Below are 16809 nucleotides of genomic sequence, written 5' to 3'. Positions count from 1 at the left end.
AAAAAACATCAGATAGATTGCAGTGGATGGGTATCCTATAAAATACCTGACCAACACTCCTCACATTTGTCAAGAAAGTTTGAGAAACTATCACAGTCAAGAGGACCCTGGGGAGACAAGGCAACTAAAGGTGCTGTAGTATCCTGGTGGAAAGTTAGTAGGTAAATACTAAGGAGATCTGAATAAACAATTGACACCGTTTAATAATATATCGAGGGGCTTCCCTGGTGGCACAGTGGTTGAGAGTCCGCCTGCCGATGCAGGGGACACGGGTTCGTGTCCCGGCCCGGGAAGATCCCACATGCCGCGGAGTGGCTGGGCCCGTGAGCCATGGCCGCTGGGCCTGTGCGTCCAAAGCCTGTGCTCTGCAACGGGAGAGGCCACAACAGTGAGAGGCCCGCATACCGCAAAAAAAAAAAAAAAAAAAATATATATATATATCGATATTGGTTCATTAATTGTGCCATGTACCAAACCAATAGAAGATATTAATTAAAGGGGAAACTGCGTGCAGGATATATGAGAACACTATACTATCTTAGCAGTTTTTTGGTAATTCTAGAATTATTCTAAGATAAAGAGTTATTAAATATAATAAACAGATTTAAAAAATTTTTTAAGTACCAGAGTCAGGAATGGAAGAAGAGCAAGTTTGGTTGAGATGAAACTAGTAATAGGCAGAGGACTGGAGATAGAGCAGATGTTGTACTAGCACATGACCTGGTTAGGAGGCCTATCTGGCTGGTGGTTGTAATTGTCAAAAACAGTGGCCATTTGAATGCAATAGCATCAGTGACAAAGTAGATTTTCTGATGCCATTTACGAAATTACTATATTTATATTTTATTAAGCTCTTATCTAGAGGAGGACAGTGGTCCATTTTAACAACTTATTCCTTGAGGGGACTGGCTCTGCATTCTTTTAGAAGCTTTAAACACTTAAAAGTTATCACTTTAGGAGTAGATAAATGTATGAGAAAAAGTTTCAATCAAAAAGAATTCACCTGTGTTCACACACACATGCAAAATATATACCTATTTAGTCTACAATAGTGCTTACTTCTCCTTCTACCAAAAACCCCACAAAATATCCCAGACTGAATAATGGGTTAAAGAATTATGTATAAAAGATGGAAGATGTAGTAGATGCATGGATTCTTGCCAAATACAGTCGACCCTTGAACAGCACCGGCTGGGGCGCCGACCCTCTGCAAAATCGAAAATCTGCAGATACTTTATAATTGGCTCCACAGGAGCCTTGTGGGCAGCTTCAACCAACCAGATCATGAAGTACTGTAGTATTTACTCTTAAAAAAATCTGCATGGAAGTGGACCTGCACAGTTTAAACTTGCGTTGTTCAAGGGCCAACTGTAATGTAGTTATGCCTTTGCAGCAGCTTGGTTTCCATAAGTGCATTATAGACCAGAGTCCTGGATCTTATGGTGTCTCCTCCCCTCCCCTCCCCTCCCCTCCCATCTTCTCTTCCCTCTTCCCCTTCCCCCCTCTCCCCTCCCCTCTCCTCTCCCCTTTCCTCCCTCCATCTCTCTTTCTTTCCTTTCTCTTTTTTTTTTGTCATGGTGCTATGACCATATATAGAAACCTTTAGACACCCAATCAGAACAAGAAAAGTGGACATGCATAGAGTCTCTAATTCATCCTTGCAGTGATGAGAAAGGCCCCGAGCCTCCACCCTCCTAGCTTATCTCATGTAGTCTCATTACATAAATACTCTCCAGGTGCTGGTTGTATCTCTCGCTCTGACCTTCCCACTGAGATTGAAAGCATAGATCCACCTGCCTACTCGTCATTCCCACTAGACCACTTCCCTCCAACCTACCCCTCTCTCTTACCCAATCCAGTAAACAACATTCCTACCCCATCTGTATCCATTTGCAACAGATCAGCCAGGGTAAGCTTTTAAAACACAATCCCATCATGCCACTTCACTATTTAAAAACCTCCCAGTGGCTTCCCCTACCATTAAAATAAAATACAGTCAGTTCAACTGTAATGCTTTTTTGAAGAAGTGACTGCTATGTGTAAGGAACAATTTTAAGCGTAATGCAAGTTTTGCATTTGCTTATGTGTGAAAAATACCAGGTAAATGCAGGAACTGCCCCTGGTGAATGAGGCACACGTGCCCGCACCTCACACACCCAGCAGCTACCGCGGTTCACTGAGGGTTGTGAGCCACACCTGTGCACAGCAGGTGTTACAGCTCTTCCTGGGTTTCAGATAACCCTCCTTCCGCCACTCCAGAAGAACTCGGAGCTGCAACCCTTCAGACTCCCGCTTCCACCAGCAAACTTCAGGTCTTTTTAAAGGTAAAGTGCCGTGGTTTTTGTAGTATCTATGTACTTAATTGTTAAAAAATATGCTGCTATGTTAGGTTTCTATCATTTTTTAAAGTGTCGCAAAGTTTTTGAGTCTTTTACCTTTAGCCCTTTGTTTTCCCATGAGCCCTGTGTTTTCACTGTAGGATTTTGCATAGCTCTGTGGTTTTCAGAAATGTGTATGTTGTAGTATAGCAGAACTTACTGTACAAATTCCTTACTTATAAAGACCTGCGTGTTGGCCTCAACTTGTCTCTCCAAGCTCGTCTCGTACCACCCTTCCTTTGGCTCATACCGCCTCAGGCTCTCCTCCAGACTTGTTCTTTCTGCCTGGGAAGTTATCCTACCAGCTTGTCATGGCTGGTTTCATTGTTTTCTTCAGGTTTTAACTTCAGTTTCACATTTTTAGAGTAGCCTTTGTCAACCACTTTTTCTGATGTGTCACCCCCCAAATCTCCATCTCTGTCGTATCACCTTGTTTATTCCTTTTGTTGAATTTGTCACAATCTGAAGTTATATGAAATATAAGATTATTTCCTTTTTCTGTTTACTAAATTGTAAGATCCTTAGGGTTACTTCTTTATATCTGTCAGCTTTAACAAGTTCTGGTACACTTAATTTTTTTTTTTTTAAACCCCACATTTGTTTATTTATTTATTTTTGGCTGTGCTGCGTCTTCGTTTCTGTGCGAGGGCTTTCTCTAGTTGCGGCGAGTGGGGGCCACTCTTCATCGCGGTGCGCGGGCCTCTCACTATCGCGGCCTCTCTTGTTGCGGAGCACAAGCTCCAGACGCGCAGGCTCAGTAGTTGTGGCTCACGGGCCTAGTTGCTCCACGGCATGTGGGATCTTCCCAGACCAGGGCTCGAACCCGTGTCCCCTGCATTAGCAGGCAGATTCTCAACCACTGCGTCACCAGGGAAGCCCCACTTAATATTTTTTGAATGAATGGACGGAAACAAATATTTCGTCATCTTTTTGCTCTACCATAAATGCTTTCACGAAAAACCCTTATTTTTCTGAAGTATAAGATCATGTCAGAAAATTTTTCATGTACTGAAAATCTTTCTCCAAAGGGAACTGTAGCATTTTACTAGAGTGAATAAACACTGGGAAAAAGGAAATACCCAGACTTTTGAAGGATTACTGCAAGGCTCTGAATTGATGCTAAATCCAGGGGAACCAAAATGCCACTGTTGTCCACTAGTCAAAGTAGCGTGTATGGTGGTCAAGTGATACATAGGGAGTTTTTGGCCTAAATTTGAATCACTGTGGGCTCAATAGATCTGCAGATTCCTGTTGTTATTTCCTAAGTTACTGACTGCTTAATTTGAATAGACATACTTGTCAGAAGGATCATCACACAGCTTTCCTGACTTATGAAGTAGAGACATTAGATACGAACGACCACGTGGATGCCCCTAGAACTTCCCCTTCCTGCCAGGATGGTAAACAAAAGCAATACTGCATCTCTGGAGAAATTGCAGGGATTGTTGCCACCATCAAAGACTTGGAAGATGCAGGTATAATGATATGAGTTGCATCTCTATTTAATTTGCTTGTTTGGACTCTGTAGAAGTAGAATGGATCTTGGAGAATGACCGTGGAATAGTGTACATTTAATCAGGTGTTGAGTTTAATTGCAGCTGCTGCTCAAGATGTGGCACCTTTACTGAAGCAGATAGTAAAGCAAATCACAACCTGGCATCTGGTGTGCAGCTATTGACCTGGAAAATGCTTTTTCCCCCTCCATATTAATTTGCAAGAACCACAAAGGTAGTTTGTTTTGCATGGTAGGACCTATAATAAACTTTCGTGGTCCTTCCTCAGCACTACATTAATTTTCTTGTTTTCTGTCATAATATCTTCCACAGAGAATACCTTGACATTTTAAACAACATCACATTTCCCCACTGATGGTAGAAGTGATGTATTGATGATGATATGCTTATTGTCTCTGATGAACAGGAAATAGCAAGTTATTTAGATGCCTTAGTAAGACATATGAGAAACAAAGAATGGGTTATAAACCCATGAAAATTTAGAGACCCGCCAAACCAACTCAGCGAAATTTCTGAGGTACCACGACAAGGGTGAAAGACAAGTTGCTGCACCTTGCACTACCAAATAACAAAAAGAGGCACAATGCTAGGTGGGCCTTTTTGGATTTTGGAGGCAACGTGTATCATATCTGAGTGTTTGATACCTCCTACTGAGTAACTGTAGGCTGCCACTTTTGAATGAGAACAGCAAGAGAAGGCTGTGTAGCAAGTCCAAGTTGCAATGAAAGCTTCTTTTTCACTTAGGGTTTATGATCTGATGGTACTGAAAAGCCTGTGGAATCTAGTGATGCACTATGAGGGCTTTGACAAGCACTAATAGGAGAATTATAGGGCAGATAATCTAGAGCTTTTGAGCAAACCCATGCTCTCTTTTACAGATAGCTATTCTTTTGAGAAATAGCTCCAGATTTGCTACTAGGCCTCGGGAGAGACTGAATGTTTAACCATTAGACATTAAGTGACTAGATGACCTAAGATTTCTGTCATAAATCAGGTGTTCTCTGAGCCACTGAGCCCTAAATTTAGGTATGAGCAATAGCAACCAATTATCAAATGGAAAATGACAAATAAGAAATTCAGCTGAGCTTGTGCTAAACAACACAACAAGGGAGTTGCATGAGCAGGTACCTCAGGCTCCTTCAGCACTAACTGCTGGTGTATTGTCTTTTTCTTTCTTCCATACCTATGGGTTCATGGAGAATTCCTTATGAACTTATGACTGAGAAGGAACAAACCTTGGGTAGGCCTGGTTTACAGATGGTTTGGTGGTCTTGGTTCCCAAGGGGGACACCACAGTGGTTCTGTTGAACTAAGTGTTGAGACTGCCACTTGAGTCCTCATGTCATTGAACTAACAGGTCAAGAAGGAGGTTATTCTACTGCTTGATTCTAATTTCCAGTGGGGAACTGGATTCCTGCTATACAATCATGGCAATGAGGATGTCTTAGTCTTTTTGGTAACAAAATACCATATACTGTTTAGTTTAAAAAGAACAGAAATTTATTTCTCACAGTTCTAGACGCTGAAAGTCTGAGATCAGACAAGGATGGTCTCAGACATGGTCAGGTGAGGGCCCTCTTCAGGGCTTCAGACTTCTTGTTGTATGTAGTCTCACATGGTAGAAGGACAAAAGATCTCTCTGGGGTCTCTTTTATAAAGGCACTAATCCCATTTGTGAGGGCTCCATCCTCATGACCTAATCACCTTTCAAAGGCCCCACTTCCCAATACCGTTACCATGGGCATTAGGTTTTCAACGTATGAATTTTGGAGGGACATGAACATTCAAACTACATCAGAGGAATATGTTTGGAACCCAGGAAATTTTTTGGAGATTTCTTGGTACTTCCTGTTCAAGAGCAAAAGTTAATAGGAAACTACAGACACTAAAAAAAGATAGGACAACTAGAGATTTAGAGCCTTCAGAAATAAAGTTTTGGTCTGCATGTAGGGTAGAGAATCCTGACCACCTGAGGCCCTGCCTGAGGACAAAGAAAACATGAATGGGATGAAGAAGAAAGGGGTTATAAATATCAGCAAAGGCTGAAATGAGGTCTGCAGCAGCTATTTATATATCTTCTTTCTTGTCGGTGTATGTGTGTACATACACATATACATTTTCCTTTTCTTTAGAAACTTATGCAAGTTTTGTTGGAGGTAAACTTTACAACATCATCTTTAGATAACAGAACATTTACATATGGCTGTGACTGAATTTGAGGTGTCATTAACATAGCTCAAAGAGGGATACAATGATAGTTGGGACTTCGCATCTCCACATTTTGGGGAGAGTGAGAATGCCTTCACTTGTCTAAAGGATAGTTCCATTATGTTAGGTGCAAATACGGAGTTCTTTTTGTTGCTGTATGAAAGTTCAAATACATGTAGAATAAGTGTGAATGGATGCTGAGTACCAAAGGGGTAGATTGCATCAGTTATGCAGCTTGTGAGATTGAGCCTGAAATTGTGTCTCAGGTCCAAATCCACCCTTTATACTCTGCTTTGTGATGTTAGGGCTGGATTCTGCAAGTAAGATTTTCTTGTCAGTTAGCTTACTGTTAGACTCTGACAAAGGGGGCATCAGCGAGAACTACAAATCTGGAGGAGAAAGAAGAAAGGAGGTTCTTCCCATTCTTCCGGTCAGCTTGGTTTCTCATCAGTATCACTCTCTGACAGTGGCACTTAATTCGCATAGAAGCAATTGAATTCAGTTTGCAGATTTTCTAACCTTTGCAGAATTAAGTTTCATTGTGTCACTCTGGGACACCAGCAGCTGTCATTAAGCATCCCCTCTGAGAAGTCTGAATCCCTGCCCCATGGGGTCCCTCCTCCAAACTCAGAGACACCTGCTACAGCTGAGGAACATCTTTTCTTCAGAGATCTGAATATCAGCTCCATGGGGCTCCTTGTTCAAAGTTCTAATTTTAATAGTTCCAACGTCTTCCCTTTGTTGTCCTAACCCTAGAGGTGGTAGCTGCTTCCTATGGTTGTTACTTTCATGACACTTTATTGTTCTTTAATTTTTTTTGAATTCTTAGTTTTTCAGTTTTTCATTCTTTTACTTAGTTTAATTCTCTTTTTTTAGACATCTTTATTGGAGTGTAACTGCTTTACAATGTTGTGTTAGTTTCTGCTGTATAACAAAGTGAATCAGCTATACATATACATATAACCCCATATCTCCTCCCTCTTGCGTCTCCCTCCCACCCTCCCTATCCCACCCCTCTAGGTGGTCACAAAGCACCAAGCTGATCTCCTCGTGCAATGCAGCTGCTCCCCACTAGCTATCTGTTTTACATTTGGTAGTGTATATGTCAATGCTACTCTCTCACTTCGTCCCAGCTTACCCTTCCCCCTCCCTGTGTCCTCAAGTCCATTCTCTACATCTGTGTCTTTATTCCTGTCCTGCCCCTAGGTTCTTCAGAACCTTTTTTTTTTTTTGATTCCATATATATGTGTTAGCATACGGTATTTGTTTTTCTCTTTCTGACTTACTTCACTCTATATGACAGACTCTAGGTCCATCCACCTCACTACAAATAACTCAGTAGAAAGCCCAGAGTTTAATTCTTTATACTAAATTCTCTCTGCTAAAATAATTTATGTGATTTTTGTCTCCTAACAAGGATCCATCAGTATATAAAAACCAATACTGTATTCACTGATTTTAACACTGAGTAGAATTCTTAAAAAATTCAGAAACCTTAATTGAACAGTTCTTGTGAATTTACATTACTCATAAACCATTTGTTATTCTTTGTACATGCATCTTCCCATTGTTGTCCCTTTGGAGATTACATGCTATTCATTATCACCTGGTTTCCAAGCAAAAGAGAATTTTAATTGATATCGTTGTTCTAAGCTCTTTCTTTTAAATCTTTTAGATTTTCCAAGGGTAATCATTCAAAATGAACTGAATTAGAGTTGGGCATATGCTGACTTAGGTCAAGCAAGAAACACACTAATCTAATGTATTGCTGAACTTCGTTTTTGATCTTTTAGAACAAATAGAATAACACCACATAAAAGTTGCTTCTGAGAAATCAGGCTAATAGAATAATGTTGTTTGAAACCCAAGAACAAAGTGTTCCTATATTTACTTCATCTTGATCAGCATTATTAAAGCAAGAGACCCAAAGCATGCACGATGTTAAGTACACAGACCAAGCCAACATGATGGCGGGTAGGGGAGCCTTTCAGTCACTGATGGGCTGAGGATTTAGACATTCTCTTCTTGTGTTTATGAGTAGGAGCATTTAGAGATGTCATCTGCAAGGGTCTAGGAAAGGCAGGAGCTGACACTCTTCAAGGAATTAACTAACAGACAAGGTCAGAAGCCCCAAAGCTGTGCTATTTGAGGAAATTTCTTTGCTAGCCTCCAAATTGCTCTAATTGTCTTATCAGCTAGTGTGTCTCTATTTTATAGCTCCTATATGTCAGGCCTTCTAGATGCTATGGCTGCTGGAGCACAAAGACAAGACATGAATGCTACTTCCATGAAAATTGCACTAAAATGTACCTAAATACGTGGGTAGCAATTAACGTCAAATTTGGTCTGTCAGTTTCTGACTCATCTTTAAAATTATAACTGAAAATTGAATGCGTGATAGGTAGATGATTTATTAATTTGTGCTTCTAGCCTGCATTCCTCCTTACCTTTTCCTGCCATCTCTCCAGAAGAGTTTAGTCTGTACCATCCAGACCCTGGACTTGTGAAGCAGAATCATGAAAATTGGGGGGAAAAGGATTGGAGTATCTGAAAGGACCAAGGAAGGTAGCAGAGATTTTTAAAGAGACACAGGGGCAGAGATTAGAGAATGTGGTGGAGTTTGGCTATGAGAGGTTGTGGAGCATTTGTGGAATGAGAAAGACTTGGGGAGGGGAGGGAATGGGCATTTGAGAAGTGTTATTGTGAGTTATCAATTCAACCTCACTCTACATTCTTAGAGAGATGCATGTAAAGATGTGAATTCCTTTTAATACGCTTTTGGTTTCTGAACTGTGCTTCTCTGAATGTGATTTCATGCAAGAACTGGACTATATGGGTACTGACTTATTTCTGGGCTTCATATAAGTTACAGTTAACTCAACTTGTCCTCCTACAGTATCACGTTAAATCAGGCAACACCAGCATATGCAATTTCTATTATTTAGGGAACATTATTCAGTTGTGGTTTAGGTTTCAGTTGTGGCTCAGTGTCTCTTTCTCTTCCTGCTTCCAGTTCACAGTAATACAGATAGGTTCTCTGAGAACATTTGGTCAAGTTAGGACAAGGGTTTTGTATACACAGTAAGCAGGGATTTTTAGGCTTTTTGAAATCTACAAACCAATATTAAGTGGCTTGTAAACCACTGTTCAGGAGAGTCCATGGACTCGGTCCTAGAACTTCACATGGTAGCAAGGCTCTTTTGCCAACCTCTGATATTCCCAATGATTTTGTCATTTTCTGGCAAATGGTCTCTTTAAAATGATCCCCTGTGTTAATGAATATCCAGATTCTGCCTTGTCCTCAGTTTAAATTATCTGGCACTTTTATGGCTGTAGCTGCTATTACTGCTGCTGCTGATTCTATTACCTAATCTGGTTGACTAACTCTTTTTTTTTAAACATCTTTATTGGAGTATAATTGCTTTACAATGTTGTGTTAGTTTCTGCTGTATAGCAAAGTGAATCAGCTATATGTATGCATATATCCCCATATCCCCTCCCTCTTGCGTCTGCCTCCCACCCTCCCTATCCCACCCCTCTAGGTGGTCACAAAGCACCGAGCTGATCTCCCTGTGCTATGCGGCTGCTTCCCACTAGCTATCTATTTTACATTTGGTAGTATATGTAAGTCTATGCCATTCTCTCACTTGTCCCAGCTTATCCTTCCCCCTCCCCGTGTCCTCAAGTCATTCTCTATGTCTGCATCTTTAGTCCTGTCCTTCCCCTAAGTGTGTGTGTATTTTTTGTTCATGTCCACAGATTTTTAACCTAATAGTCTCAGTGTTTTTCTAAATTATTTGGATGATATCAGGAGTAACCATTGTTTGTTGTAAATTTTCCCAGTTCAAAAGCCTTTTACATAATTTTTATGCAGTTTTAAAATTTCATGTCAAATTTTCTTCCTTTTTCTTTTAATTTTTAAATTGCTTTTAAACTTAGAAAGTCTTTTCTAGACATGCATGAGATACTAGTTTGTATTTCCATTGAGCTGTGTTATGGATTTTTTTTAACATATTTCATTCTATCTACCTTTTAATGTGGTGAATGATTTGGATTGAGATGCCAAATGAACTTTTTCCCAAATAGTTAACCAATGGCCCCAGCAATATTTATTGACTAATCCTGCCCTCCCAACTAAACTGAGATACTCTTTTTATCATGTATTAAATTCTTGCATAGACCTGGGTCTGTTCCTGAGTCTCCATTCAGTTCCGCTGGTCTCTTTTTGTTGTCAGCATCACACTTTGTAATTTTCTTTTTCAAAAAAGCTGAAAACCATTTTAAACTATTTGTTGTAACAGAGGAATTTTAGAATAAGTTTTCCAAGTTCCAAAGAAAACCTATCGGTGTTTTTGTTGAAATGCTTAAACCTATACATGAATCCAGCCTTCTTCAAGATTCCAAGTTAATTTTTATTTCATCAGTTCATGTTATGATCAGAATTATTGATTCATAAATAAAACAGTAATATAAATTTTCGGATCACTTGGTGCGTCCCCGTTGTTTGGAAAGAACTCTAAAATGGAGTGTTTCAAGTTCCCTAGAATTTCAGTTATTAATTGATCATTAATGACAAAGTCTGTCTCTGGGTCTATATTAGACAGAACGTAGAAACTGGTTGAATGTAAGTCAGTGGATGAATGAATGAGATTGCAGATGGGCCATGAAAAACAAAAGATCTGGCTTACCAGAGGCCTTCAGTGCCATCTGGGCAGAGTGACTGTTACTTGTAAATCCCTGATACTATCTACCCGTGGTTCCCCATGTATGATACAGAGATTGGAAACTAAATATTTATTGAACTATGCTAGGCATTTTGCTAGGTGCTTTTCATCTGTTATCTAGAAGAATATAAGGTAGAAGAAAGTAAGAGACTTTCAAGAAGTCATGGAGTTTATAAGAGGTAGAGCCAGACACAGATTCGCCTCTCTCGGTCTCTAGAGTCTTTGCAATCTGTTTCTGTTGCTATAGCCTATGCATGGGCAGGTCAAATGAATCAGTTCTTAAAGAAGGTTATTTCATCTCTTCTAATTTTAATGTGTCAAAAACAGCACAGGAAGTAACATCTTAGAAATAGAGTCCCAGGGCTTCCCTGGTGGCGCAGTGGTTGAGAGTCCGCCTGCCGATGCAGGGGACACGGGTTCGTGCCCCGGTCTGGGAAGATCCCACGTGCCGCGGAGCGGCTGGGCCCGTGAGCCATGGCCGCTGAGCCTGCGCGTCCGGAGCCTGTGCTCCGCAACGGGAGAGGCCACAACAGTGAGAGGCCCGCGTACTGAAAAACAAAAAAACAAAAACAACAACAACAAAAAGAAATAGAGTCCCACTGATGATTATTTATTCTTGGAAAAGGCCCAGAGATTAATCGTCTGTCCCTATTACATGGAAGTAGACCCACAAAGACGCGGGTCACGAGTCTACCGGAGGTGTGCTTGGGGACCAGAGGACTTAGCATAGATTAAAGTCCAGTCCGTATCAATTGTGATTGCATAGACATGTCTCATGAAGCCTTGACCTGGCATCTAGTCTTAACAAGAGCAGACCTTCTTTTATCTACTTTCCACGCTGCCACTCTCCACCCAGGCAAGATAGTCTACTTATGGCATATGCGAGTTTATGAACTGTGGTTTACTCTCCCTAAAAAAAAAAATGCATTAATGTTGCTGTAATCATTCTTTAGATGCATGTATTAGAGATTCCTTCCCCAGAGCCCCAAACACTTTGCAAATACGATCTCATGAACCTACATGCCAGCCCACCGTGGTAGGTCAACCGTCTTGGCAGCATTCGGGAATTGAACTATCCAAAGAGAAAGTGGTCTTTTCAGAGCTGCCTGTCATCTGGGGATGGGATCAAAATTAGCAAGGAATCTTAGAATTGTACAGGGCTCTAGGTATCACCTGGTCCAAAATTCTTGTTAAATAAAGAAACTGAGGCTCAGAGGGACCATATCACTAAAAGCCAGGATTCTCAATCATGGCTGTTTGTTATCATCACCTGGGAAGTTTTAAAAATAGGTACCCTTGTCCAGGTTCCCATCCAGACCAGTTTAATCAGTGTCTTTGGGACCTTCCTGCATGAATGGTTTTAAAAGCTTTGTAGATGATTCTAATGAGTAGCCAGAGTTGAGATTTAGGTGGACAAAAGCAAACCCAGGGCCAAAAAAATGCAAAACCAAAACCAAAAAACCAAAAAAAAACAACACCAGGCACAAAAGCAAACCCAGTCTAGGGATCTGTCCATGGGGTCCCTTTTTCACTACGTCATACAGTTTGGCTTATGGCAAAAGTTCCTGAGGTTTTAACAATCCAGGCTAGCATCTTTGAAATGGGAAATATCTGTAGTAATTTCATCGCCTTTCACTTCATTTCATCAGCAGAGACACATTGCAAAGCTGTGGCAACATGATGCTGAAGTAACTGTGTTATTCCACCAAGCCAGTCAGTCAGTCAGTTCACTGGACAAAATCAGTCAGATCAGTTGGTTGGCTGACTCAGCCATTTCAGGTAGAAGGGTCCGGCTAGTTGTCTAAGTGTAGACATTACTTTTCTAGACCTTGCCTAGGTGTGATGATATTATATTCATGTATTATATTATTTTCTATCATAAACTCTGTTCTGGGGGGCACTGGAGAGGCTCAGCATTAGCCTTGTAAAGGAATAAATGAAATCCTATCCTCTGGCATTATAGGGATTAGAGATTCAAGAGTTCCTCACTGTGCCCATAGTAAGTGCTTGATAAATGGTAACAATTTTTATGCTCACATTGCCTTGGGATATTGTAGCGACCTAGACCTAGTTCCAGATAGGCAGACGTGCACGTGAGCTTGCACGCGCACACACACACACGCACACACACGGTGCACCAGTATGGAGCATGTTTTTAGATTTAGCTATTTGCAAACTGGGCTAAAGTTGAAGGTGGGAGGAAGAAACAACAATCTATTCACACTTTCACCTCCAGGAAAAAAGCAGCCCTACAGAAAGTAGCACCGAAGGGGGAACTGGAAACGCAAACAACCTAAAGCTATGTCTGAATCAGTGCAGTTCCTCTTACTTTTTAGCCTTGTGTGAGGTACAGCTCTTGTGGGTCCCTCAGCTCCAGCTCCTTAGCTCGCTGGCTCCTGAAGCCGAAGTCCCTTGACCTCGGAACCTGGGATCACTGTTGTCCCTCAGCTCTGTAGTCCTGCATGTCCTTTTCAGTTTTATTATTTTTGACAATAAGCCAGTCTCATTGAGGTCCTGCCCAGTCCTTCCGTGACCTGAGTCTCACTATGTTGCCTGTGAACCATCTCCTCTCTCTTATTCAGAAACTGAGCCTTGGTCTACTTCTCTCCCTTTTCCTTTCTTATGAGTCCCCGAGTCCCCGTACAACCTCAGTTCTCCCCAGCCTCTGCATCACACAAGCAACAAAAATACTCCCAGTTCCTAAGGCAGGCTGCTGGGGATCTGTCTAGACCTCTCTGGTTTCAGCAGCTAGACCTCTTCCTTCCTTCCCTGATGAAGTCTGTAACGTTCACTTGTCCACTGGCACATCCCCTCACTGCCTCCCACACACTCTAGCCCTTCTTGTCTCGAAACCTGTCATGACAGGTGCTGTGGCACATGGCCAGGTCATGAGCCATGTCCCTGAGGCACTCAGCAGGTTATCACTAGCCTCCTTAATCTAAACAGCTGTTTCACTGTCAGATGGTTGGAAGAACTGGGACGACTGAATTCGCGGTCCTTGAAGACAGGTCACAGCCTAAAGACCAGGCAGAGGCTCTGGAGCACGTCTCTTATTGACTGTAATCACTGCCCGCTTTCCAGAAACTCTCTTACCTTCATAGAAGTCCTTAATGTCTGCAGCAAATGATGATGTGTTTCCATTCCTACAACTATGTTTACATGCCATGCCTAACCAATACTTTCATATACCAACACTTTCAATAAAGGCATGGACTTTAGTCTCAGTTTAGTGAGATTAATGTTTACAGAAGAGTACCAAAGAGGATCCTTGGTGACTTTGATCCCATTCTTTGGTATAGGGCGAGTTGGTTATGTAGTCCCAGACACCTTTGCACCATCATTTCCTGCCTCTTCTTCAGAGAACTGAAGATGTTCCCCCTTATGGAATTCACCCTACTCTCTCACAGCTCCATATCTTTACACTTGTTGCTTCTTTTCTCTTGAATGTCCTTTTCGCATTCTCTTCCTGGTTAATTTTTACTCAGCCTTCAAACCTCAACCCTAATGTCAACTCCTTCCCCATGTCTGAGTGCCTTTTGTATACATCCCACGGATCATATTTCTTTGAGCTCTTCAAGCAGAGCTTTGAGATCCCACGGATCATATTTCTTTGAGCTCTTCAAGGAGAAGCCTGAGCATCATTTAGTTTCACATACATGATGTGCACAGTATGAGTGAAATAGGTGTTTTGGCACAAATGAATAAATTTATGTGCAAAGTAACAAACACAGGGCCTTGGATGGCCATCTGTTACTTCTGGATCAGTTGTTAAGTGGCTTGAGGAATGGAGCCCTGATTAATTCATCTTTGTATCCTTCACCCAGCACCTAGAACTGTGTCTAGTACATAGTAGGTCCATAATATATATTTTCTAGATGAACAAACCATTACCAGATGGCTCTCTGTTGTGCCAATATGCCTTACCTAAAAATGATACTTGCTTGGGTTAGATTGAGCCTGACATGAAACATGCAGGAAACTGGACTCCAGGAAACTTTTTTTTGTTGAGTGAGTTTTGATCCCTTTTTGAAGGCTCCCAGGGAAATCCTAGGGACATTTGTCTCTGCAAACTCAAGAAGCAGAGGGAGGAAAGGAAGACTTTACATTTCCATTTATTTTTCACCTGGATTTTGGCCTCCCACCACCTAGACTCTGAGCTCCTCCAGTCTGGGGACTGTGCGTTATTTCCCTTGAACTCTAATTTCCTAGCCCAGGGCCTAGTACACAGTCAGTGTTTTGTAATTATTTATTGAATGACCATGCAGTGATCTCTGCATTACTCAGCAAGCCCTCTAGCACCATCTCTCCTAACATACTTTTTGGTTCAACATCAGTCGTTATGGATGCCATTTCCTCTCTAGGTGAAGTTATTTGTTCAGCTGCAACTTGCTTGCCTTTGGACTGTCCTCGAAAAAGAATCTCTGATGGTTGTGCTGATGTTTAGTTAAATGGAATGAGGTGTTTCCATTTTCATAATGTTGGGAACTGCCGCTTGCGTTGGCTCATGGGTAATGGTGAGGACCAGGGAGCAGCCCTTGTCCTTTTAGGGCTCTATAGAAGTTTCAGATAATGCAAGGGAAAGAAATAAAAGATTGGATGGAAGAAGGGGAAAAACTACGTTAGGCAAAGAAAACGAATATGAAAAAACTTCTCCAAAGGACACATTCATCACTAAAAAGAGGAACATCAATCATTCTCAGTTTCATTTTTATATTTATTTATTGTTTTGCGGTACGCGGGCCTCTCACTGTTGGGGCCTCTCGCGTTGCGGCGCACAGGCTCCGCATGCGCGGGCCCAGCGGCCATGGTTCATGGGCCCAGCCGCTCCGCGGCATGTGGTATCTTCCCGGACCAGGGCACGAACCCGTGTCCCCTGCATCGGCAGGCGGACTCTCAACCACTGTGCCACCAGGGAAGCCCCTCTCAGTTTCATTTTTATTGTGTGTGTGGAAATGCACACACAATAGCACAAGTGGAAATGACAACATAAATAACTTTTAAAAGCCACTTTATCCAGGAACAGTGAATAAGGAAGATATTTAGTTCCAACCTTGCATATAGGGTAAAAAAGAAATCTATCAAATCTAAAATGTTCCTGGGTGGATGAAATTCCTCTGAACGTTTCCTGTACTTCCTAATATAAAGGGAATGGAAGATAAGGAGTAGTCAGAACCCATAGGGACGTGGTGATGTGGAAACCAGAGTAGGGGCCAGTGGTGGTTCATGGCTGCCATTCATACTAAACTGTTTTTCCTGCTGCAGGATTCATTTTTAGTCTCATCTGCTTTCTCTCTGGGTCTTAGCCTCGTGGCCTGCACAAATTCGTTTGCTTTGCTTCTTCTTTTACACGTTTTCCCATATCACATGGACTCATACCCGTGTAACTCTTCTTTGTTAATGCAAGGCTGTGTGAAAGGGTGTGGACAAATGGAACTTTTGTAAATCTAACCATCTTTCAGATGTACTCAGGAGCTTTCTATTTAACAGGAGTCAGGCTTGAGTCTTGCACAAAATGGTAAAGACTTTAGCAATCCCACTCACATACTAGTTTGTCTTCACTGAAAGGTTCTTTTTTTTAATCATGAATTTTCTTAAGGCTCTGCCTGACTTTCCTGAAGCAATGAATAGGTGTCTGCAGTTTGTAGGACCTTGGTGTACTCTGCAGAAAGATCTCTGATCTCCCCACTCCCCTCACTTACAACCCTTGCTTGTATCCCACACCTTTTACCTAACAGCACAGGTGGACCCAGGTATTCTGCAGTACTTGGAGGGAGGTAAGGCAGGTCGGGCTCATGCACAGCCATTCAAGAAATTTGTGGCAAGAATCTAGACCCTGCTTTCCTGATTTCTAAGCAAGTGCTTGTCTCTCTCTTTGCTACACCATCTCCCTATAGTAGGATTCACCCTACAATGTGATACTTCTTTTTTTTTTTTTTTTTTTTTTGCGGTACGCGGGCCTCTCACCACCGTGGCCTCTCCCGCTGC

General features: G+C 41.7%; 1 long non-coding RNA gene across 1 annotated transcript in view; it reads left to right on the top strand.

The window, feature by feature from the left end:
* The first annotated feature begins 2209 nt into the window (after positions 1 to 2209).
* The window catches only part of LOC132519491 (uncharacterized), a 116860-nt gene continuing 102260 nt past the window's right edge, over positions 2210 to 16809 (top strand). The window contains exon 1 of the long non-coding RNA XR_009540174.1: positions 2210 to 2324. This is a non-coding gene — a long non-coding RNA (uncharacterized LOC132519491). The remainder of the gene's footprint in view (positions 2325 to 16809) is intronic.

This window comes from Lagenorhynchus albirostris, chromosome 4, assembly GCF_949774975.1.
Source record: "Lagenorhynchus albirostris chromosome 4, mLagAlb1.1, whole genome shotgun sequence".
Lineage (NCBI taxonomy): Eukaryota > Metazoa > Chordata > Mammalia > Artiodactyla > Delphinidae > Lagenorhynchus > Lagenorhynchus albirostris.
This window is presented reverse-complemented; position numbering and strand designations above follow the sequence as displayed.